We start from the raw sequence: 23,592 nt of genomic DNA on the forward strand, positions 1-23,592 counted from the left end.
CTTCAGCAACATGCCTCTCTTCTCAGTAACATTCAATCATAGCAGTTCTACCTATGTCGTAAGTGACATAACAACTGGATCCTCCGCCAACCTCCAGTCCAAGTTGATCTCCATCTACAAGAGATGTCTTTGGCCCTTTCACCAGGCAAGCAATACAACCGTGGCAACTGCTGGTCAAGGCTGCAGAGTACAGTATCTATCCCCCTGACCATACCGTCTTCTGTCATATTCCTTTTCACTCTCCATCCACCACAGTACGATGCTAAGTTTGCCCATTTCCTTTTGTAGCTCTCATTCACAGAAGGAGCAAAAGCCTTGTACCTGTTGGTCAAAGTCAAGGGCCATAGCTCCATTGCTGCATTGCTGCATGCTGGATCCCCATACTTGCTTGATTCACAATCACACAATCATGTCTCTGAACAATGACCAAATCTGAATGGGTGTGACTGGCCCCTAGACCAAGGGTCCAGGAAACTCACCGCCTTCCTAATGTCCCGCAATGTCTGCAGCTTGGGTTCTGAATATACTGGATCATTAATTTAATAAAAGGAAAGTACTGAGGTACATCATTCCTGAGACTATGTTCCAGATTTAATCATCAGTGGGAAAGGGGCAGCCTTGTCGCTAGTCTTGAAGATAGTTAGCCACAGAGATTTAATGGGCTCTGGAATGTAAATTTCCTCTCTCCTAAAAGATATTTGAGTTGGGCACAATTGATTGGCATTCTGTGATGTCCTGCAATGGGCGGGCAGTCAGGTTAATCAGCCAATCAGATTGAAGTGTTTTCACAGAGAGCTAAGCAGGAAATTAAAAACATGGAATATACTTTTCTAATTGTAATCATTTAAGATTAGGATATAAAAATGGGGTTGAGAGAGGAATGGAAATATCAAAGTTTTAAAAAAAAAATTTTTAAATTTCAGTTTAAAAATCATGAATCAAAAACAGCTATTCTTAATTGAATAAGTTTGAACATTTTCATTAGTTTTAATGAGAATAATTTGTTCAAAAAAGATGACATCTGCAAGAGATTACTGATTCTCTGTTGAATTCATCTGTGATTATTGACTCTGCTGATTTCATTTGCAAACACTGCAATAGCACACCCTGTGGAGGAACAGGGTTAACAGCAATTTCCAGCTTTCGGTGTTTAACTATACACAGAAAGAAGCCAGAAGTTGCTGAGTTCCGACAGTGTTAACAACTTCAACGTCCTTACAACCACAAACTTCGAGCCATTATTACTTGAATTTGTAATAATGCCAACTCATAATATACTGTATTAAGAGGACTCGAGTACATTGTTGAGGGATCTTGTTCTGTTTGGTCTTCTTGTTCATAATCTGAATGAACTGAGACTGTTTAAACAGCCCAACTAAAGCATCCAGTGGCTATAAAGTTTCATTGCATAAACTTTTTAGAAATCACTCTGTGAATGCACTTTGCTATATTTAAATCATCAAAGCAGTTCTAAAATTAGTGGAATTGCAACTCAAGTCAGTATTACAAAAATAAGAATGCCCGATAAGATGTTATTTACCCCCAGGCGATGTGATCTCACTTTGATATTACAGTAGCTCCTCTCTAATAGAAGCCAACAGAATACTTTGAAACTGATCTGTATGCAAGTGTGTCAGACCATTAACCCTTATATCCCATCTACACCCGAACCCTGGCTCATATAACTGTGCTATTAAGTAAATGCCAGTATGCATAGCTGGGTAAAGCAGGCGGTAAGCACTGGACATGGGTTTCTCAAATTCAAATCACTTAAGCATGGTAAATACTTGTGCATGCGTACTCATTCTATGAGATTTGGAGAAACTGGAAAATATAAGCTGCATCATTTATGGGATGTGTACAAGAGCAAGATTATATTCTTAAAACTCGAATCGAAAAAACGACTGTGGTCAAATGTACCTATAACATTTGTGTTAAGAGTGTCATTTTGAGTATAGAGTGTTCTTATACATACGCCTTTCTACAATATAATTGTTTTTGGTGTCAGCTAAAGATTGAGTATGTATGGGCTTTTCTGTCTGCAAGAGGGTGACCTGTAAGCAAGACCTGTTTTTCTCGTGCTCCTGTTTTCATAGCTATTATTGTTACTACTGCTCTGCTGAGTTACTCTTATTGTCAAACTTGGTTATTTATTTACATAAAGAAGTTTTTTCTTTTAAACAACATTCAACTGCTTTCTTTGTGGCCTCAAGTTACCACATTCTATAAGCAGCATTTGTTTTCCAGCAAGGTAGAAATTTTAGTTACTCAAATTTTAAAATATTAAAATGAGAGGTGGATTGGCCGTGCTAAGTTGCCCCTTAGGGTCAAAGATGTGAAGTTTTGGTTAAGGGGTTATTGGGATACGGCGGGAGAAATGGGTTTGGATGGAGAGCTCTTTCCAGAGGGTCTTTGCAGACTCGATGGACCAATTAGCCTCCTTCTGCACTTTAGAGATTCTATGATTCCATAGGAAGGCCTTCGTGTTATTTAAATTATTCATCGTCAGGATAGGGGGCCCCTTTCAAGGACATTATTTTTTGCCCATACCCAGTTGTCTGGAAAAGGTGATGCTGAGTGGGTGCCTTCTCTGCAGTAGTGTGACACAATTGAATGACTTGCTAGACCACTTATCAGTTAAGAGTTAACTACTTTTGTGTGGGTTTGGACTCACATATGGACCAGATTATGTAAGGATGGTGGGTTTCATTCCTGAAAGGGCATCAGTGAATCAGGCGGGTTTCATGACAATCTGACAGTTTCGCTGTTACCACTGCTGATATCAGTTTCACTTATAATTCAAGATTTATAAAACAAAATTCAAATTCTTAAATGGCCACAGTGGGATTTTAACCCACTTTCCCTTGGGTTATTATTCGAGGCCTCAGGATTGCTAGTCAGTATCATAACCACTGCAGTACTGTTGATTAATTTTAGCTGAGTAGAAGGAATTTTTCTTGATTCATTTCAGAAACAAATTTGGGTTTGTTTCTGGATAGCGCATTTAAACAAGAATTTTCAGAAGAGTTTTGATTTTGCATGATTTTTACTAAATCGTTTTGTGACAGAATCAAAATCATTTTTCTTTTAAATGAAAGGCACTTTACGGTGAACATAGTGCACCAAATGCACACTAGATCTACAAGTATATCTGCAGCTATATTAAGAACTGTCAAAACATGATGGCAAGTGAACTTCAAACATAACTTCAGAGCAGAGAGAACTTGGTATCGTGACAGCTGTTCAGAAAGTTATGCAGTAGAGTGAAGAGATTAAGGTGCCATTAACTCAGCAAGAGATTTTTGGAAGGGAAAAGACTTATAAATAGATATTTGTTAGCAAAGTAAGGGAAGTCAATGTTAAAATCAGCTGAAGGCTCTTCCCACTTTGAGAATCTAGTGAAACAGCAAGTACTCTCATGGTGGTGTAGCAGAGGAAGATGCAGAGTAAAGTTTCCTTGGCTCTGACAACAAATGTCAGCCACAAATTCAGTTCCCTAACTAAACCACTGTAAAATGTTTATTCCACCCACCAATTATACCTGTAGCCATTCAGAGTATGTTTAAAGAAACCAGTGTAGCTGATTTGCAGACAGGCAGGGCCCCTGCTTAGAAGACATCATTACTTACACACAGGAGCAGAACACTCTCCCAACATTTATAATGTGGAGATGCCGGCGTTGGACTGGGGTGAGCACAGTAAGAAGTCTTACAACACCAGGTTGGACTTGAACCTGTTGTAAGACTTCTTACTGTGCCAACATTTATAGGAAGAGAATCCAAGCTCTCTCTGAAAAAAGTTTTAAAGTGAGGTTGTAATAAGTTTTAAAGGAGTGTTTCAGACATCGAATATAAACCCCAGATCACTTTGTTAACCAAGCTGAGGCAAAAGGGCAGTGTAGCAACGTGATACACCATTCCTGCTTTATAAAGTTCTCACTCAACAAGGGCTGAGAATGCAAATTATATATCGTTATTGGGCAGATAATGGATTTTTCCAGAATTCACCGTTCAACTTAACCTGGCCTGTCAAGTCGCATGTCACAGCACCATCATGCATGTAATCTTACAACACAGAAGGAGGCTGGTTGGCCATTCATTCCTGTAACCACTCTTTGAAAGAGCTATCCAATTATTCTTACTCCTCTGGTGTTTCCTTGCAATTTTCTCCCTTCAATTATTCAGAAAATTCCTTTTTGAAAGTTACTGAATCTGTATCCATTGCTCTTTCAGGCAATGCATACCAAATGACAGTATCACGCTGCAAAAAAAATGTTCCCCGCATCACACTGCTGGTCTTTTAGCAATTACATTAAATATGTGTCAGGTGGGTACTGACCATTCTGCCAGTGGAAACAGATTCACTGTGACACCCTATCAAATTCCTTCATAATACTGAGCACCTCACTTCACTGACTCTGCTCGAAGAACGACCTCAGCTTTTCTAGTCTCTCCACATAATTGAAATCACTCATCCCTGGCACTATTCTCAGAAATATTCTTTACAATATCCAATGAGCTGCAATACTAAAGAAAAATAAAACATATTAGGTGCAGCAGAAATTTACAGACACAAATCTGGTCAAGGCTCGGTGAATAATAAAACAATGTACAGCAGTAAAAGATGGGATTATGCCTTTGGATTCTACTTCGATAAATACACTTTCCTAGTTTATATGATTGACTACCAAATTAAACAATGGACACAAAATGGGGAAACAAATCGGCAATTCCCGTGAATTATACCTATTCAGAATTTATCATAATTATTGAGGAAAAGTTGGAGGCAACGTCAGCACATTGTTTAATTTGGCCTCACGGTAGCATGGTGGTTAGCATCAATGCTTCACAGCTCCAGGGTCCCAGGTTCGATTCGCGGCTGGGTCACTGTCTGTGTGGAGTCTGCACGTCCTCCCCGTGTGTGCGTGTGTTTTCTCCGGGTGCTCCGGTTTCCTCCCACAGTCCAAAGATAGAACATAGAACATAGAACGATACAGAGCAGTACAGGCCCTTCGGCCCTCGATGTTGCACCGACATGGAAAAAAAACTAAAGGCCATCTAACCTACACTATGCCCTTATCATCCATATGCTTATCCAACAAATTTTTTAATGCCCTCAATGTTGGCGAGTTCACTACTGTTGCAGGTAGGGCATTCCACGGCCTCACCACTCTTTGCGTAAAAAACCCACCTCTGACCTCTGTCTATTACCCCTCAATTTAAGGCTATGCCCCCTCGTGCTAGCCACCTCCATCCGCGGGAGAAGGCTCTCGCTGTCCACCCTATCTAACCCTCTGATCATTTTGTATGCCTCTATTAAGTCACCTCTTAACCTTCTCTCTAACGAAAACAACCTCAAGTCCATCAGCCTTTCCTCATAAGATTTTCCCTCCATACCAGGCAACATCCTGGTAAATCTCCTCTGCACCCGTTCCAAAGCTTCCACGTCCTTCCTATAATGAGGCGACCAGAACTGTACGCAATACTCCAAATGCGGCCGTACTAGAGTTTTGTACAACTGCAACATGACCTCATGGCTCCGGAACTCAATCCCTCTACCAATAAAGGCCAACACACCATAGGCCTTCTTCACAACCCTATCAACCTGGCTGGCAACTTTCAGGGATCTATGTACAGGGACACCGAGGTCCCTCTGCTCATCCACACTACCAAGAATTTTACCATTAGCCAAATATTCCGCATTCCTGTTATTCTTTCCAAAGTGAATCACCTCACACTTCTCCACATTAAACTCCATTTGCCACCTCTCAGCCCAGCTCTGCAGCTTATCTATGTCCCTCTGTAACCTGCAACATCCTTCCGCACTGTCTACAACTCCACCGACTTTAGTGTCGTCTGCAAATTTACTCACCCATCCTTCTGCGCCCTCCTCTAGGTCATTTATAAAAATGACAAACAGCAACGGCCCCAGAACAGATCCTTGTGGTACGCCACTCGTAACTGAACTCCATTCTGAACATTTCCCATCAACTACCACTCTCTGTCTTCTTTCAACTAGCCAATTTCTGATCCACATCTCTAAATCACCCTCAATCCCCAGCCTCCGTATTTTCTGCAATAGCCGACCGTGGGGAACCTTATCAAACGCTTTACTGAAATCCATATACACCACATCAACTGCTCTACCCTCGTCTACCTGTTCAGTCACCTTCTCAAAGAACTCGATAAGGTTTGTGAGGCATGACCTACCCTTCACAAAACCATGCTGACTATCCCTAATCATATTATTCCTATCTAGATGATTATAAATCGTATCTTTTATAATCCTCTCCAAGACCTTACCCACCACAGACGTTAGGCTCACCGGCCTATAGTTACCGGGGTTATCTCTACTCCCCTTCTTGAACAAAGGGACCACATTTGCTATCCTCCAGTCCTCTGGCACTATTCCTGTAGCCAATGATGACCTAAAAATCAAAGCCAAAGGCTCAGCAATCTCTTCCCTGGCTTCCCAGAGAATCCTAGGATAAATCCCATCCGGCCCCGGGGACTTATCTATTTTCACCTTGTCCAGAATTGCCAACACTTCTTCCCTACGCACCTCAATGCCATCTATTCTAATGCACAGTAAGAAGTCTTACAACACCAGGTTAAAGTCCAACAGGTTTGTTTCAAACACGAGCTTTCGGAGCACGGCTCCTTCTTCACCTGAAGAAGGAGCTGTGCTCCGAAAGCTCGTGTTTGAAACAAACCTGTTGGACTTTAACCTGGTGTTGTAAGACTTCTTACTGTGCTCACCCCAGTCCAACGCCGGCATCTCCACATCATGGCATCTATTCTAATAGCCTGGGTCTCAGCATTCTCCTCCACAATATTATCTTTTTCTTGAGTGAATACTGACGAAAAGTATTCATTTAGTATCTCGCTTATCTCCTCAGCCTCCACACACAACTTCCCACCACTGTCCTTGACTGGCCCTACTCTTACCCTAGTCATTCTTTTATTCCTGACATACCTATAGAAAGCTTTTGGGTTTTCCTTGATCCTACCTGCCAAAGACTTCTCATGTCCCCTCCTTGCTCGTCTCAGCTCTCTCTTTAGATCCTTCCTCGCTTCCTTGTAACTATCAAGCGCCCCAACTTAAACTTCATGCCTCATCTTCACATAGGCCTCCTTCTTCCTCTTAACAAGAGATTCCACTTCTTTGGTAAACCACGGTTCCCTCGCTCGACCCCTTCCACCCTGCCTGACTGGAACGTACTTATCAAGAACATGCAATAGCTGTTCCTTGAACAAGCTCCACATATCCAGTGTGCCCAACCCTTGCAGCCTACTTCTCCAACCAACACATCCTAAGTCATGTCTAATGGCATCATAATTGCCCTTCCCCCAGCTATAACTCTTGCCCTGCGGGGTATACTTATCCCTTTCCATCACTAACGTAAAGGTCACCGAATTGTGGTCACTGTTTCCAAAGTGCTCACCTACCTCCAGATCTAACACCTGGCCTGGTTCATTACCCAAAACCAAATCCAATGTGGCCTCGCCTCTTGTTGGCCTGTCAACATATTGTGTCAGGAAACCCTCCTGCACACATTGTACAAAGAACGACCCATCTAATGTACTCGAACTATATCTTTTCCAGTCAATATTTGGAAAGTTAAAGTCTCCCATAACAACTACCCTGTTACTTTCGCTCTTTTCCAGAATCATCTTCGCCATCCTTTCCTCTACATCCCTAGAACTATTAGGTGGCCTATAGAAAACTCCCAACAGGGTGACCTCTCCTTTCCTGTTTCTAACCTCAGCCCATACTACCTCAGAAGAAGAGTCCCCATCTAGCATCCTTTCCGCCACCGTAATACTGTCCTTGACTAGCAGCGCCACACCTCCCCCTCTTTTGCCCCCTTCTCTGAGCTTACTAAAACACCTAAACCCCGGAACCTGCAACAACCATTCCTGTCCCTGCTCTATCCATGTCTCTGAAATGGCCACAACGTCGAAGTCCCAGGTACAAACCCATGCTGCCAGTTCCCCTACCTTATTTCGTATACTCCTGGCATTGAAGTAGACACACTTCAAACCACCTACCTGAACACTGGCACCCTCCTGCGAAGTCAAATCTGTGCTCCTGACCTCTATACTCTCAATCTCCCGTACCCCAAAACTACAATCCAGGTTCCCATGCCCCTGCTGAATTAGTTTAAACCCCCCCCCAAAGAGCACTAACAAATCTCCCCCCCAGGATATTGGTGCCCCTCAGGTTCAGATGTAGACCATCCTGTCTATAGAGGTCCCACCTTCCCCAGAAAGAGCCCCAGTTATCCAGAAATCTGAATCCCTCCCGCCTGCACCATCCCTGTAGCCACGTGTTTAATTGCTCTCTCTCCCTATTCCTCATCTCACTATCACGTGGCACGGGCAACAACCCAGAGATAACAACTCTGTTTGTTCTCGCTCTGAGCTTCCATCCTAGCTCCCTAAAGGCCTGCCTGACATCCTTGTCCCCTTTCCTACCTATGTCGTTAGTGCCAATGTGGACTACGACTTGGGGCTGCTCCCCCTCCCCCTTAAGGACCTGGAAAACACGATCCGAGACATCACTTACCCTTGCACCTGGGAGGCAACATACCAAACGTGAGTCTCTCTCGCTCCCACAAAATCTCCTATCTGTGCCCCTGACTATTGAGTCCCCAATTACTAATGTTCTACTCCTTTCCCCCCTTCCCTTCTGAGCAACAGGGACAGACTCCGTGCCAGAGGCCCGTACCCCATGCCTTACCCCTGGTAAGTCGTCCCCCCCACAAGTATCCAAAACGGTATACTTGTTACTCAGGGGAACGACCGCAGGGGGTCCCTGCACTGACTGCTTCTTCCCAGTCCCTCTTACAGTTACCCATCTATCTCCAGTCTTTGGTGTAACTACTTCCCTGAAGCTCCTATCTGTGACCCCCTCTGCCTCCCGAATGATCCGAAGTTCATCCAGCTCAAGCTCCAGGTCCCTAACACGGTTTTTGAGGAGCTGGAGTTGGGTGCACTTCCCACAGATGAAATCAGCAGGGACACTGACGGCGTCCCTCACCTCAAACATTCTGCAGGAGGAGCATTGTACTGCCTTCCCTGACATCACCTCTAGATTTAAAAAAAACAAGAAAAAGAAAAAGAAAGGAAGAGCTTACCTGATATTACCTCAAACCCTGCTCCCGCTGAAAGTTAAGCAAATTTAAAGGCACTCACTCACCTTCACGACAGGCCCCTGCTCCCGCTTCCCAACCACCGTGGGGTGGGGGGGTTGGTTAGAGGATGAGGTAGGGTGGGAAACACTCACGAAGTGTTTCGGGTTTAACTGTCACTTGCCAACAGCCCCTCCACAAACCACCTTCAACTTAGGCTGACCGCACTGCACGTATGCAAATTCCCCCAGAACAGCTGATCAGTAGCTCTGCTCTGCTGCCCTCTGTGCGGGTTAGGTGGATTGGCCATGCTAAATTGCCCGTAGTGTAAAGGTTAATGGGGGGATTGTTGGGTTAGGGGTATGTGGGTTTAAGTGGGGTGATCATTGCTCGGCACAACATCGAGGGCCGAAGGGCCTGTTCTGTGCTGTACTGTTCTGTGTTCTATGTTCTAGAAGTGCATCTGTCGACTGTATACAATTTCAAAACCGTTCAGTAAATATGTCAGTTTTCTGCAGAGGGTAAGCTTTTTGTCGTTGACCACGTCTCATTACACCCTTGGCAGCTAAATCATGTTGAGTGATGCTTCCAGGATACCTCTACGATCTAATCCAGAAATTTGTTCTTGGGGCTGAGATGCAACTTTTGAGGTGCACAACCTATAACCAGTTGAATGGTTACACAGCACTATCCAAGCAATATTCTGCACTGACAGCTAAATTATTACAAAGTGTCACATTTCTAGTTTAGTCTATTAATCATTCTCAAGAAGTCACTCAAATATGATTTTAAAAACTGGGGCTATCCACAATGGCTGAGAGTAGATTTCAGGGTGAATTGATAAACATTCATGAATTGAAGAACTAGATTGTGTTTCTATAGGCACATTTTTTCCAATTTAATAGGCTGGGATAAGACCAGGAGCCATAAATTTAAGCTATTCAAAGTTAGGCCTTGATTAGATAGTCGGCAGTTTTTCAGAGGATTGTAGTTCTTTTGGTGAACGTCGACTCCCAGCAAATCTTCAAATTAGTTTGTGATTGATAAAGGTTATGGGCTGGATTCTCCGTTTCAGCAGCTAAGTTTCAGCACCGAACACTCACCGATTACGGTACCGGTGGGGGGCTAGCAGCAGTGTCGCACAAAACTCTCAGCTCCCATGCCATAAACGGCAGGATAGGCCGGATCCGTGGCCTCGCATGCGCACGGCGACGACCTCCAGCAGTTGCACCGTGCAATATGGTACCGGCCATGCATGGACCCAACCCGCCAAATGCAACCCCCATGGCCACCTCTGGTCACGCCCAACCAGCCCTCACGGAAGGCCCCCCGGCCAGCGGCACGAATCCCGGCCGGGTGTGGCAGCACTGGACACAGTCCGCAGCCGCTAAGCCAGGATCGCGACCGCTTGGACCATACGTCAACCGTGCGGTCGGGAACTCGCCCATCAGGGGCGGAGCATCGCAGGATGGCCTTCCAATGACGCATCAATGCCGTTTCAACAGTGTGCGGAGCTTGACCCGATGACGCCATTTCGGAGGGTCAGAGACTTGAAAACCGGCATCAAACCGCCACCGGCCCCGATTTGGGCGTCGGAAGGGGTTCTCCGCCCAATCGGCGATTACGATAGTGCCGCCGGGCAGCGGAGAACCCCCCCCCGTATCTTATAAACATGGAGAAGAAGTACTCGACAATAGAATCGCAGCCGATATGGTTTGCTGGACTAGTTTGAGATCACCGAGAAGTATCAGAGAGAAATTTTCCAGCTCCCCCATGCACCCACTACTCCCCAACACCACCTCCCCTCTTCCAAATAGGCCTTTGAAATTTATCCGTTTTTGTGCCTCTCCAAGGAGATTGCATAACTACTGCTGGGTCAGAGATATCCAATCATAATGTTACAACTATCAGAACTGGGTGAGACAGCTTTTTAACAATCTTGATTGTCACAAGTAGGTTTACATTAACACTGCGATAAAGTTACTGTGAAAAGCCCCTAGTTGCCACATTCCGGCGCCTGTTCGGGTACATGTAGGGAGAATTCAGAGTGTCCAAATTACCTAACAGCACGTCTTTCGGGACTTGGGGAGGAAACCGGAGCACCCGGAGGAAACCCACCAGGACACAGGGAGAACGTGCTGACTCCACACAGAGAGCCAAGCCTGGAATCGAACCTGGGACCCTGGAGCAGTGAAACAACAGTGCTACCCACTGTGCTACCTGCTTTGAAGGAACTGATAGACTTTTCACATCTGCAATTGTATTTGCATGTAAATTGATGATAGATACAGCCACAACCTGCATTAGATGAGCTCCAATTAGTAAACTGCTACAAAACTCCAACAAAAGTGATCTAAATGAGAGCTCCATGATCTACGTAGGAGCCCAACTGCAATATTGAGGAACAAATGCACAGATCCACCCCTAGTTACCAGGCACTGAGCAACCTAACTAGCAAACCTTAAAGGGATTCTGGAAGCTGGTTAGAAAATAGTTGACATTTCTTTTTAACTTTTATTGGAGCTTATGGTGAAATCGCTCCTACTGCCACTGTAGTTCTGTCAATGTCTAATAGCCTTCCTCCCCAAATAATTTGAATGATAAATATATGTTTGATGACTCTTTCAAAAATGTGCATTTGCTTTTAAAATGACAATGTAAGTTATTTATTTACACATGGAAAGTGTCAGGGACAAGTGCCTAATTTTAAAAGCAGGGAAGCAAAGTAGCAAGTCTGAGCAGTAATTGTGGATCGTGGGAAATAATTACATTTTTCATAGGAATGTAAAATGAACTTAGTTTCTTAAACATGTCAAACACACCAATATATTCAGGCAGTGAAGGGAGAGATTTGTAAAACAGTATAAGCCTGCCAAATGGATGACATGTGAGGCCAAATATAGAGGCTATGACTAAGCTGGAGAAAATATTCTTCAATGCTCTACCCCTGGAACTTGATCATTCCCACCCAGAAAAATACATCACTTCATTGCACGCAGCACTTTTTCATTCATGGTATTTACATAAATTGCTTTCTTGCTGCAATTGAGATGACCTTTCACGCAGAAGTGGCACAGTGAGGAAAACTTGCAGTTTCTCTAAAACATCTGTGCAATCTGTGATTAGTTTCTAGACTAATGTTTGAACACCACATTTAAAAGATTGCATCAAGTGTTCTTGAATGTTGACTTCCGGTGGTGGCGATGTCCGAGTGAGCCGCACATTCGGTGGGCTCTCACTCCGGCGGGTCTGAACAGCTGTTTCCCCGCGATAGCGGGACCACGGAGGCGGCAGAAAGGCTGCCGGGAATAGAAGAGGAGAGCGGGCTGCAGAAAATGAAAGTGTGGGAGGCCAGCAGGTGAGGAAGAAAGAGAGAGAGACGGAGGCAAGGAGGAAGCTGACCTGAAGGGTAAGATGGCGGACCCACGGACCTTCCTTCCTCCAGGACAAAGGGAAAAAAAAGTTTGGAGTTGCTGAGGAGGGACAGCTTGGACCCACTTCAGATGCCCAGGAGGGGGTAAAACTTTAAGGTGCTGGGCAAAGGAAAGCGGCAGCGAAGGCGCTGAGGAGCGGGCTGCGGCATATGGAACAGCGGGATTCCAGAAGGCAGAAGAAGAAGGAGAAAAAGGGACAGAGACAAGGACCTGAAGAAAATTACCTGGGACCTAAGATGGCGGACACACGGACCCCGGACTCAGCAATCCAGTTGGCGCTGGATAACATGCTCCAGGTAATGAAGTCCAGTTTTGAAGCGCTGAAGCGGGACAGCTTGGACCCAATCCAGAAAGCGGTGGATCAGCTGAACCAGAGGATGGACGCCCAGGATGTTAAAGTTAAGGAGCTGGGAGAGGCGGTGGAGGAGCAGGCGGATGCGCAAACGGTTGCAGCGGTAGAAGTGGACGGCCTGAAAGAGCGGCAGAGAAGACTGCTGGACAGAGTGGAGGAGCTGGAGAATAGAATCCGCAGGAACAATCTGAGGATGGTCGGCCTCCCGGAGGGGGCGGAGGGAGCTGATGCTGCAGCGTTTGTAGCAGACCTGCTGAAGCAGCTGATGGGAGCCAAAGCCTTTTCACGACCGTTGGAGCTGCAGGGGGCACACAGAGTGCAGGCAAGGCAGGGGCGGCTGGGCGGACCCCCCCGCCCGATGGTGATTAGGTTCCACAGGTTCGCGGACAAGGAGCGGGTGCTGCAGTGGGCAAAGAGCGCCAGGAGCAGCACGTGGAACAACAGTGTTCTCCGCATTTATCAGGATCTAAGCCAGGAGGTGGCTCGGCGGCGAGCAGCCTTTAAGAATGTCAAGGAGGTGCTGTTCAAGAAGCACGTGAAGTTTGGTCTGCTGTTCCCAGCCCGGCTATGGGTCACGCACCAGGGTCAACACCACTACTTCTCCGAGCCCGAAGAAGCGATGGATTTTGTGAGGGACCTGGGGCTGGTCCCGAAAGGAGGCCCCAAGGACGCGAGTTAGGGCCCAAGGATTTTTGTGGGAAGGAACGCCGAATGTGCCTGGACCGCTGCTCAACGGTTTGCTGGGCCAAAGGGGCCAAGCGGAACATTTGAGACTCTTTCCTTTGTTCATGGACATTTATGTGCTTTTTCTCTTTTTTCTGTGGTTTTTTCCCTTTTTATGTTTTTTTTTCCTGTTTGGGCTTTTTGTGCAGCTCGTGGAAGACACTGGAACCGGCTTGCCCCAGTGGGGGGGGGGGGGGAGGAGGACGGGGGAACAAGGGGAATGGGACAGGAAGGCGCCGGAGTGTTGAGTCACCGGGCTAGCAGATTGGCTAGTCAAGGAAGTCAGATGGGGGGGGAAGTAACAGCCAGTAGATGGCGGGGGTGGGGGTATCGGGGGATGGGGTTAGGGGAGGGGGGGGTTGTTCTGCTGACGGGAGAGGGACTTGAAATAGGCACTGGAAAGGAGGTCGAGGGTGGAGGCAGCCAAAGGGCGGGCCAGGAATGGCGCGACGCACAGGTCAGGGGCCGGCCCGAGAAAGGCTATGGCTGACCGGCGGGGTGGGGGGGGGGTGGGATGTGCCCCCCGACCAGGCTGATCACCTGGAACGTCAAGGGACTGAATGGGCCGGTTAAGAGGGCGCGGGTGTTCGCGCACTTGCGGGCCCTGAGGGCGGACGCAATTATGTTGCAGGAGACACATCTGAAAGTGTCAGACCAGACCAGGCTAAGGAAGGGCTGGATTAGCCAGGTCTTCCACTCGGACTTGGACTCGAAGTCCAGAGGGGTGGCAATCATGATCAACAAGCGCGTGCAATTTGAGGCAGAGGGCATATCTGCAGACAGGGGGGGCAGATACCTGATGGTACGGGGCAGACTGGAGGGGAGAAGGGTGGTGCTGGTGAATATATATGCCCCGAACTGGGATGACGTGGACTTTATTAAAAGAGTGCTGGGGAAGATCCCGGACTTGGATTCTCGCAAGCTAATAATGGGAGGGGACTTTAACATGGTCCTTGACCCGACTTTGGATCGGTCGTGTCCCAGAACGGGTAGACTCTCAGCAATGGCAAGGGAGCTGAAAGGGTTTATGGGGCAAATGGGGGCAGTGGACCCCTGGAGAGAGGGACAGCCAACAGGAAGAGGCTACTCGTTTTACTCGCACGTCCATAAAGTATATTCCAGGATAGATTTCTTTGTAATAAGCAGGGACTGTATGGGGGAGGTAAAGAACACGGAATACTCAGCAATTACCATTTCAGACCATGCCCCGCATTGGGTGGACCTGCAGTTCGGGGGAGCGAGTTATCAACGCCCGCAATGGAGGCTAGATGTGGGACTGCTGTCGGAGGAGGGGATCTGCGAGAGGCTTCGGAAATGTATAAAAAATTACCTGCAGGTGAATGACACTGGGGAGGTCTCAGCGGCGACCGTGTGGGATGTGCTAAAGGCAGTAGTTCGGGGGGAGCTGATTTCAATTGCAGACCGGGCAGAGATGGATAGATTGGTCAGGGAAATGGGCCGGATAGATGAAGAGCACGCGGAGTCCCCGGGGGAGGTTTTACTCAGGGAAAGGCGGAGGCTACAGGCGGAACTGGGGGCACTATCCACGAGCAGGGCCGTGGAACAGCTTAGGAAGGCGAGGGGAGTGGTGTACGAGTATGGGGAAAAGGCTAGCAGACTGTTAGCGCAGCAACTCAGGAGGAGGGAGGCGGCCAGGGAAATAGGTAGAGTGAGGGACGAGGGGGGGCGCAAAGTGGAGGATCCGGCAGAATTGAATAGGGTATTCCGGGACTTCTATCGTAAGCTGTATACTTCGGAGCCGCCGGAAGAACCGGAGGGGATGAAAAGGTTTCTGGACGGGTTAACATTCCCAACAGTTGGGGGGGGGCAAGTGGAAGAGCTGGGCGCCCCGATTAGAGTAGAGGAGGTATTGGGGGGCCTAAAGGCCATGCAGTCGGGGAAGTCCCCGGGGCCGGATGGATACCCAGTAGAGTTTTATAGGAAGTTCTCTGAGCTGGTGGGCCCGGTCTTGGCGAGGGTTTTCAATGAGGCAAGGGACAGAGGGACCCTGCCGCCGACAATGTCACAAGCCACCATATCTCTGATATTGAAGCGGGGTAAAGACCCGGAGGTGTGCGGGTCCTACAGGCCAATCTCCCTGATTAATGTAGACGCCAAGCTCCTGGCAAAGGTACTGGCGGAGAGAATGGAGGACTGTGTACCGGAGGTGATTGGGGAGGATCAAACTGGGTTCGTGAAAGGTCGGCAGCTGGCGGCCAATCTGAGGAGATTGCTCAACGTGATAATGATGCCCCCGGCGGGTAGAGAGGTGGAGGTAGTGGTGGCAATGGACGCCGAGAAGGCCTTTGACCGGGTAGAGTGGGACTATCTATGGGAGGTGCTCGGACGGTTTGGGTTCGGGGAGGGATTGGTGGATTGGATCAAATTATTATATCAGGCCCCGAGGGCCAGCGTCAGGACCAACAGAGAAGTGTCGGAGTACTTTAGGTTGTACCGAGGGACCAGGCAGGGCTGCCCGCTCTCCCCGCTGCTGTTTGCGCTGGCCATAGAGCCGCTGGCGATGGCGCTGAGAGCCGCAGAGGGTTGGAAGGGGATGGTGAGGGGCGGGGTTGAACACAGGGTTTCTCTTTATGCAGACGACCTGCTCCTGTACGTGTCCGACCCAGTGGCCGGGATGGGAACTATACTGGGAATGCTGAGGGAGTTCGGCCAGTTCTCAGGATACAAATTAAATACGGTCAAGAGTGAAATGTTTGTGGTCCAGGCAAGGGGCCAGGAGAACAGATTGAGAGGGCTACCGTTTAGGCTGGTTGAGGAAAATTTCCGGTATTTGGGAATCCAGGTGGCACAAGACTGGGGCAGGCTGCATAAGTTAAATTTGGCCAGGGTGGTGGAGCAAATGAAGGGAGAGTTTCGGAGATGGGATGCACTCCCGCTGTCGCTGGCAGGGAGGGTGCAGACTGTAAAGATGACAATCCTCCCTCGATTTTTGTTTATTTTTCAGTGCCTCCCGATCTTTATCCCACAGTCCTTCTTCAAAAGAGTTAACGGGCTGATCATGAGCTTTGTCTGGGCGGGAAAGTCTCCGCGGGTAAAGAAGGCGATGTTGGAGAGGAACCGCAGCGAGGGAGGGCTGGCTTTGCCGAGTCTGGTCAATTATTACTGGGCGGCCAACATCGCTATGATAAGGAAGTGGATGGTGGGTACGGGGTCTATTTGGGAGCGGGTGGAGGCGGCTTCGTGCAGGGGCTCCAGTTTGGAAGCCCTGGTCACGGCTCCTCTACCGCTGCCGCCGGCCAAGTACACCACCAGCCCGGTAGTGGTGGCAACCCTGCGGATATGGGGCCAGTGGAGGAGGCATGTGGGGGAGATGGGGGCGTCTGTCTGGGCGCCAATCTGCGACAACCATCGGTTTGCCCCCGGCAGTATGGATGGGGGGCTCCGAGTATGGCGGCGAGCAGGGGCGGGAAGGGTGGGTGATATGTTCCTGGAAGGGAGCTTCGCGAGTTTGAGGAGCTTGGAGGAGAAATTTGGGGTGGTAAGGGGAAATGATTTTAGATACCTACAGTTGCGGGACTTTGTTCGTAGACAGGTCCCATCTTTCCCACGCCTCCCGCCAATGGGGATCCTCGACAGAATAGTCTCTGGGAGGGATGAAGGGGAGGGTAGAGTCTCGGGTATTTATAAGGTGCTCATGAGGGAGGAAGGGTCCCAGACAGAGGAACTGAAACTTAAATGGGAGGAGGAGCTAGGCGGGGAAATGGAGGATGGGCTGTGGGCAGAGGCCCTGAGTAGGGTAAACTCGACCGCGACATGTGCTAGGCTCGGGCTGATCCAATTTAAGGTCGTTCACCGGGCCCATATGACGGTGGCTCGGATGAGCAAATTTTTCGGGATAGAGGACAAATGCGCTAGGTGCGCGGGAGGACCAGCGAACCATGTTCACATGTTTTGGGCATGCCCTGAGCTGAGGGGGTACTGGGAGGGATTTGCGGGGGTCATGTCCCAGGTGCTAAAAACAAGGGTGGTGATGAGCCCAGGGGTGGCAATTTTTGGGGTTTCGGAAGACCCGGGCGTCCAGGGGGAGAAAGAGGCCGATGTGCTGGCCTTTGCTTCCCTGATAGCCCGGCGACGAATATTATTGGCGTGGAGGGACTCAAAGCCCCCGAAGACGGAGTGGTGGCTTGCGGACATGTCGAGTTTCCTGGGGATGGAAAAAATCAAGTTCGCCTTGAGGGGTTCTGTGCAGGGGTTCACCCGGAGGTGGCAACCATTTATTGACTTCTTTGCGGGAGAGTGAGCGTCAGCAGGGGGGGGGTTAGAGTAGAGTAGGAGGGAAAATATGGCGGGTAGTACCGGTGGGAGGGGAGCGGGCTTGTGCAATATGTTACGGTGGAAGTATTGAAAGTACGTGGATGTTTGCACATTTTTGCCTTTTTTGCTTCCTTTCCGATGATGTCTTTAACTGTTTAAAAAGCCAAAAACTACCTCAATAAAATTGTTTATTAAAAAAAAAAGTGTTCTTGAATGTTAGGAAACACTGGTCCATGTGACCTGGCAATCCTTGACCTGGGAGCAGTACCAACAGGAAGGAAGTTAAAACATGAAAGCCATGTGGCCAGACAGAATGGGGAGTGGGGCAGGCGAAGTACGGTGGAGCTGGGCAGGCGAAGTAAAGGGGGGCGGGGCAGTCGAAGGAAGGGGAAGCGGGGCAGGTGAAGGAAGGAATAGCGGGGCAGGTGAAGGAAGGGAGAGCGGGGCAGGTGAAGGAAGGGAGAGCGGGGCAGGTGAAGGAAGGAGGAGCGGGGAAGGCAAATGAAGGGGGAGCGGGGAAGGCAAATGAAGGGGGAGCGGGGCAGGCAAATGAAGAAAGCAGGGCAGGCAAATGAAGGGGGAGTGGGGCAGGTGAAGGAAGGGAGAGCGGGGCAGGCAAATGAAGAGAGCAGGGCAGGCAAATTAAGAGAGCAGGGCAGGCAAATGAAGGGGGAGTGGGGCAGGTGAAGGAAGGGGGAGTGGGGCAGGTGAAGAAAGGGGGAGTGGGGCAGGTGAAGGAAGGGGGAGCAGGGCAGGCGAAGGGAGAGGGAGTAGGGCAGGCGAAGGGAGGGGGAGCTCAAGATCCACCCAATGGGAATCCCAGTCCCATCAGCGGATAAACGGCTCGGCTGACACAATTCAGTCCCAGATACAGCAGTTCCACAATTCCCAAGAACAGAAAAGGCACATTTAGAAGCAGCTGTGTGCATGCAATTCAGTTAAACAGGGCAGAAAGCCAATGGCAGGACTCAAGCACAAATTGTCAATTGGACAATTTTACTGCTGCTGTTTCAGCTGGATCAGACAACAAAGTCCCTGGAGAACCTGCACCATCAAGATTGTCGTCAACTGAGCCTAGGCTCTGCAAGAGTGTACCGGTCGAGTGACAACCGGTAAATGTGATTCGAGGGTCAGATCCTACAAACGAAGGCCCAGTTAGAGAACTTTGGAACTGAACATGGCGCCACATGTCTGTACGGAGTGATGTGGGGGCTTGCGGTTGCATTAGGTATTTCTTTGTTCTATTTACCATTTAAAAGTAAAATTTACCTTTTTCATTTGAAATATCATTTGCCTGTTAATTAGTGTTTAATCTGCATAGTTGAAGTAAAAGTTACAAAATTTAAATCTTGTTCTAATTTCTTCATTTGATTATTTTGGTTAATGTCAGCCCCCCCCCCCCCCCCCCCATGAGGGTCGTAACACAATATTGAAATATGTATATCTGAGGAATGCCTGCCTTTAGATTCAACATTCTATGCATCCAAAGGTTTGTTTTCCTGAGCTTTAACTTGCTGAACCAAATCAATGTAAAATGAGGAAGACTGTTCAATACATCCCAGTATATTCATTCCTAAAGGCCCCACAGTACTGATCCTTACCCATGCTAAGAATGTAACTGCCTGAGATTCACTCATGACATCAACACATTGACTTTTCCCCCTCTAATAGAACATAGAACAGTACAGCACAGAACAGGCCCTTCGGCCCTCGATGTTGTGCCGAGCAATGATCACCATATTCAAACCCACATATCCACCCTATACCAGTAACAATAAGTTCCGGGCAGCTGCAGGAAGAAAATGCCATACACTCACTGAAACACGCAGGCTAACGGTGATGTGAGTGGACCATAACTGCATTTATTATGTCCACAATATCACAGCATTATAGAGTCTGACTTGCCTGTGACATATCCATATCAGATTGTGCGTTTTATTAGAACTCTTCATCTCATCTCTATATTCTTCAGTTTTCACAACCAAATCTTTTTGACAATGTCTCCAAAAACCATGAATGAGAGACTCACTACTGTAACACCATGAAGCCCAACTGAATAATGCTAATCGTTTTACATTGTTCTGCCTACTTGAGCAGGTTTGACAGTGATACCCCATGTCAATTCAACAATAGAGAGCTTCCTAGAAAGCAACAGCAAACAAAAGCATGCAAGTGCAAATTTAAGAATTGCTGCATGGAGATGCTGTGTATTTATTTTAAAACATCAATCTTAAAATGTACAACTTTGAATCACACAGCTCCTTTGTTCCTCGATTTCAAAACTGCACATCTCTTCTCATATTCAAAACAGATAATCACATATTTCTTTACAATTTCTTCTAACTGCCCAATCTATTAACCTGCTCGCGTCCTCCTGAAGTCACTTGGAATCCTCAAGAAATTATACACCTTATTTTCCGTCACCTGCACATCTTGATTTTATACCTGTTATTTCCAAGAGAAGATTTGATATGCAATAAGAGCAATGATTCTACACTGATCCCTAGTGGATGCCAGCATACATTCATCCTCATGCAAAAAATATTCATTAACCAGCATTTTCTGATTTCTGTCCTTTAACCAAAATCTCATTCATGCTTTCATATTTCCTTTATTGTCACAAACCATAATTTTATCAAGGCTTCTGTCATGTGAGAGTGCCTTTAAGAATTGGATGTTTAAGAAATATACCTTTAAGAAATGAAGCTGATCATATTACTGAAGTGACGTCACAGGGGAGGGGAGCTGAGCTCACTTCTGCTTTTTGGGAGTTTTAGTTTCAGTCTGAAGAAAGCTTGCGTGTGGCCGTGAGCTGCATTGCTGGCGATCTCTGCCATGAAGGACTATCTCTTAATCCTTTAGTGAAATCAGAATTGTAAAAAGTTCTCAGTATTGAATATAAATCTAATGTGCTTCTGTTTGAAGGATTTGTTAAGTCTTTTGGATGTGTAACGGAATAGTTTGCAGGATTGGGTAGTGCTGTATTATTTTCGGGGTTATCTTTGAAGTAAGGGGTGTTAAGAGATCCAATGTTTATTTAAAAGGTTAATTTGAGTTCATGGAATAAACATTGTTTTGTTTTAAAAACCACGTATCCATAATTGCAATACTACACCTGGGGAACAAGCCTTGTGCTTCAAAAGCAACAATCCATTAAAGGTGGGGGTTGGTTGAACTCCATGATACATTTTGGGGTTCTGAAAGTACCTCTCCCATAACACTTCTATGCAGCACCTTATCAAATACACCTTAAAAACTCACATACATTAATTTCCTTTATCAATACTGAAAGGGTTAATATATCAAATCATACAAGTTTATGCATAAAACCTATAAAGGTTCTAAAATAAAACCCAAGGGCTCAAATAGGCTGCAACTTGCCATAATTGGGAAGTTTGAATTCCCACAGACAGAACAAGCTAGCAGCAGACGCCTGTGGCCACAGCAACAGATAAGATTCAAGGATCTTTTAATTACAAGGATATAGTCACACAGCTTGCATACAAACATTCAATAGATCATGCAGCTGTGAACTGTAGAAACACGGGACAATGGGATGGGAGTATGGGATACCACAGATAATGCATACCTCATGTATGTCTAGTAGCTAATAGATAAGTAGAGACACCTCCATGCTTGGCGATATTTCAATTAATGCGTATGTACCGTGCACTGGATGTGGTTTTGGAAAAGGGGGTGGCCCAGAAGCTGGGGTGGAGAGTGGATGTGAGGTTATTGGTGGACGGGAGCTTCTGTGACAAGATTGGGAAGGTGATCGAGGAGTATGTTGGGTTGAATTGCATGGGGGAGGTCTCATGGTTGGTGGTCTGGGAAGCTCTGAAGGCAGCAGTAAGGGGGGGGGGGGATTTCATTTAAGGCCAAGGTGGATAGGGAGGAGATGGAGGAACACCAACAACTGATAGAAGAGATTTTGGAGGCGGATGGAAGGTACGTGGGGGCCCCAGACCAGGGTCTCCTGACAAAGAGGAAAGAATAGCAGGCATATTTCGACCTATTGTCCTTGGAGGAAGCGGTGCATCAGTTGAGAAGGTGAGGGGAGCAGTCTCTGCTATATCCTATGTGACATTGTCAGCATTTTGGAGGCATGTCCCAAACTGCTCTAATTAATCCCCAAATCCCATAAATACTGAGGCAGAGTAATGTAGTGTTTCTACCATTCCTTTAGTTTCCATGAGGATATTTCCTCTCAACTTTCTAAATCAGCACAACATGCTCATGATCCATTCACCTACTTGTATTCGTAAAATCCCTATTTCCCTTTATATTCCCTAGAACTATAGAAACAGCACACAGGGGCTGGTTTAGCACAGTGGGATAAACAGCTGGCTTGTAATGCAGAACAAGGCCAGCAGCACGGGTTCAATTCCCGCACCGGCCTCCCCGAACAGGCGCCGGAATGCGGCGACTAGGGGCTTTTCACAATAACTTCATTGAAGCCTACTTGTGACAATACGTCATGGTGCTGTGTGCATCAATGGGTAATGTCTGCCAATGAGGATGCTGTTTTTGCTGGGGGTTCGGCTCTGCTCTGCAGGTTGTACGGGCCCAGTGCCAGAATTGTCAACACTGTAGATAAAATCATTGGTAGACAGCAGGCACCAATAATTTATCAACACAGTTAAGAGGACAGCTCAGGCCATCATCAGTGATCCCTCTCACTCTTATGTCATCGATTTGAAAGGGTCCCTTTGAGTCGTCACTTTAGAATGTCTATTGCCAGGAGAAATCTGTTTGAGAGGTATTTTGTTCCTCATACCATAATCTTACTAAATAACAACGGAAATTGAACTTTTTATTTTTATTTATGTTCACTGCAGCAAATGCTTTAATAGCAGAGGGCAATATGTTATGTTTGTATGGTATGGATGCATGTTGCACGTGCACAAATGTATGAATGTAGGTATACGTTAAATATTTACTGTTTTTAACTGATTATTATATGTTATACTAAAGGTGAAGTCCAGGACAAATTTCCACTTTTGTATGGACAATAAAGCTTTATTCTGCTCTTCACAGTCCACCATCTCTAATTTTCTGTATTCTGCTTATTTTTTCCTGTTCAGATCTGTTATGTGCCTTGGAGTCTCGCCTTAACCTTAATTCCCACAAGGAATTCAGCATAAACTCAAGGAAAATAAACTGGGTGACTAATGGTCCGAAATAAATAGAATAAGAAATCACCCTCTGAAGGTTTGCTTCTATCAAACTTACTTAAGTTTTGTTAAGCAAAAACTATGTGTTGCCGGAAAAATCTTCATTCTTTAACAAAGTGTCCATTCAACAAGACAGAAGAGTGCCGTTTTTCAGTGGTCCATATCCAACTGATCATTAGGCACAACGGGAAGCAGACCACCTAATATGACAGAGTTCCTTAGTCAATGCCAGCTTATTTGGCCTCATCAAGGATAATGATGGGGAGAGCTACAATTGAAGTCTTAGGATACAAAGAGCATAGAAACTAGGCAGGAGTTCCACTCATCGCTCCCATGCTGTAAAGAGTCCTTGAGCAATCGTTGTACTATTTGGGGTGACACACATTCTGCCATTTCACAGAAGGAAGACTTCCTTTGGATAATGATGCCAGCAACAAACAAGTCTTCAGAACGAGTGTTAAAGATTTAATGGAATAAAGCAACACTATAATGTAACAATAA

At 46.8% G+C, this 23,592-nt stretch overlaps 1 protein-coding gene and 1 long non-coding RNA gene across 2 annotated transcripts in view; one reads left to right on the forward strand and one right to left on the reverse strand.

Moving 5' to 3' along the window:
• The window catches only part of LOC119952476 (succinate--CoA ligase [ADP-forming] subunit beta, mitochondrial-like), a 175,781-nt gene that overhangs the window by 105,639 nt on the left and 46,550 nt on the right, over positions 1-23,592 (reverse strand). The gene's annotated exons all lie outside the window — the stretch shown is intronic.
• On the forward strand, positions 1,567-23,592 carry LOC119952477. The gene is made up of 2 exons (XR_005457867.1): positions 1,567-1,779; positions 23,002-23,592. It is a non-coding gene; the product is annotated as an uncharacterized LOC119952477 (long non-coding RNA).

Source organism: Scyliorhinus canicula, chromosome 17 (genome assembly GCF_902713615.1).
Source record: "Scyliorhinus canicula chromosome 17, sScyCan1.1, whole genome shotgun sequence".
Taxonomy (NCBI): domain Eukaryota; kingdom Metazoa; phylum Chordata; class Chondrichthyes; order Carcharhiniformes; family Scyliorhinidae; genus Scyliorhinus; species Scyliorhinus canicula.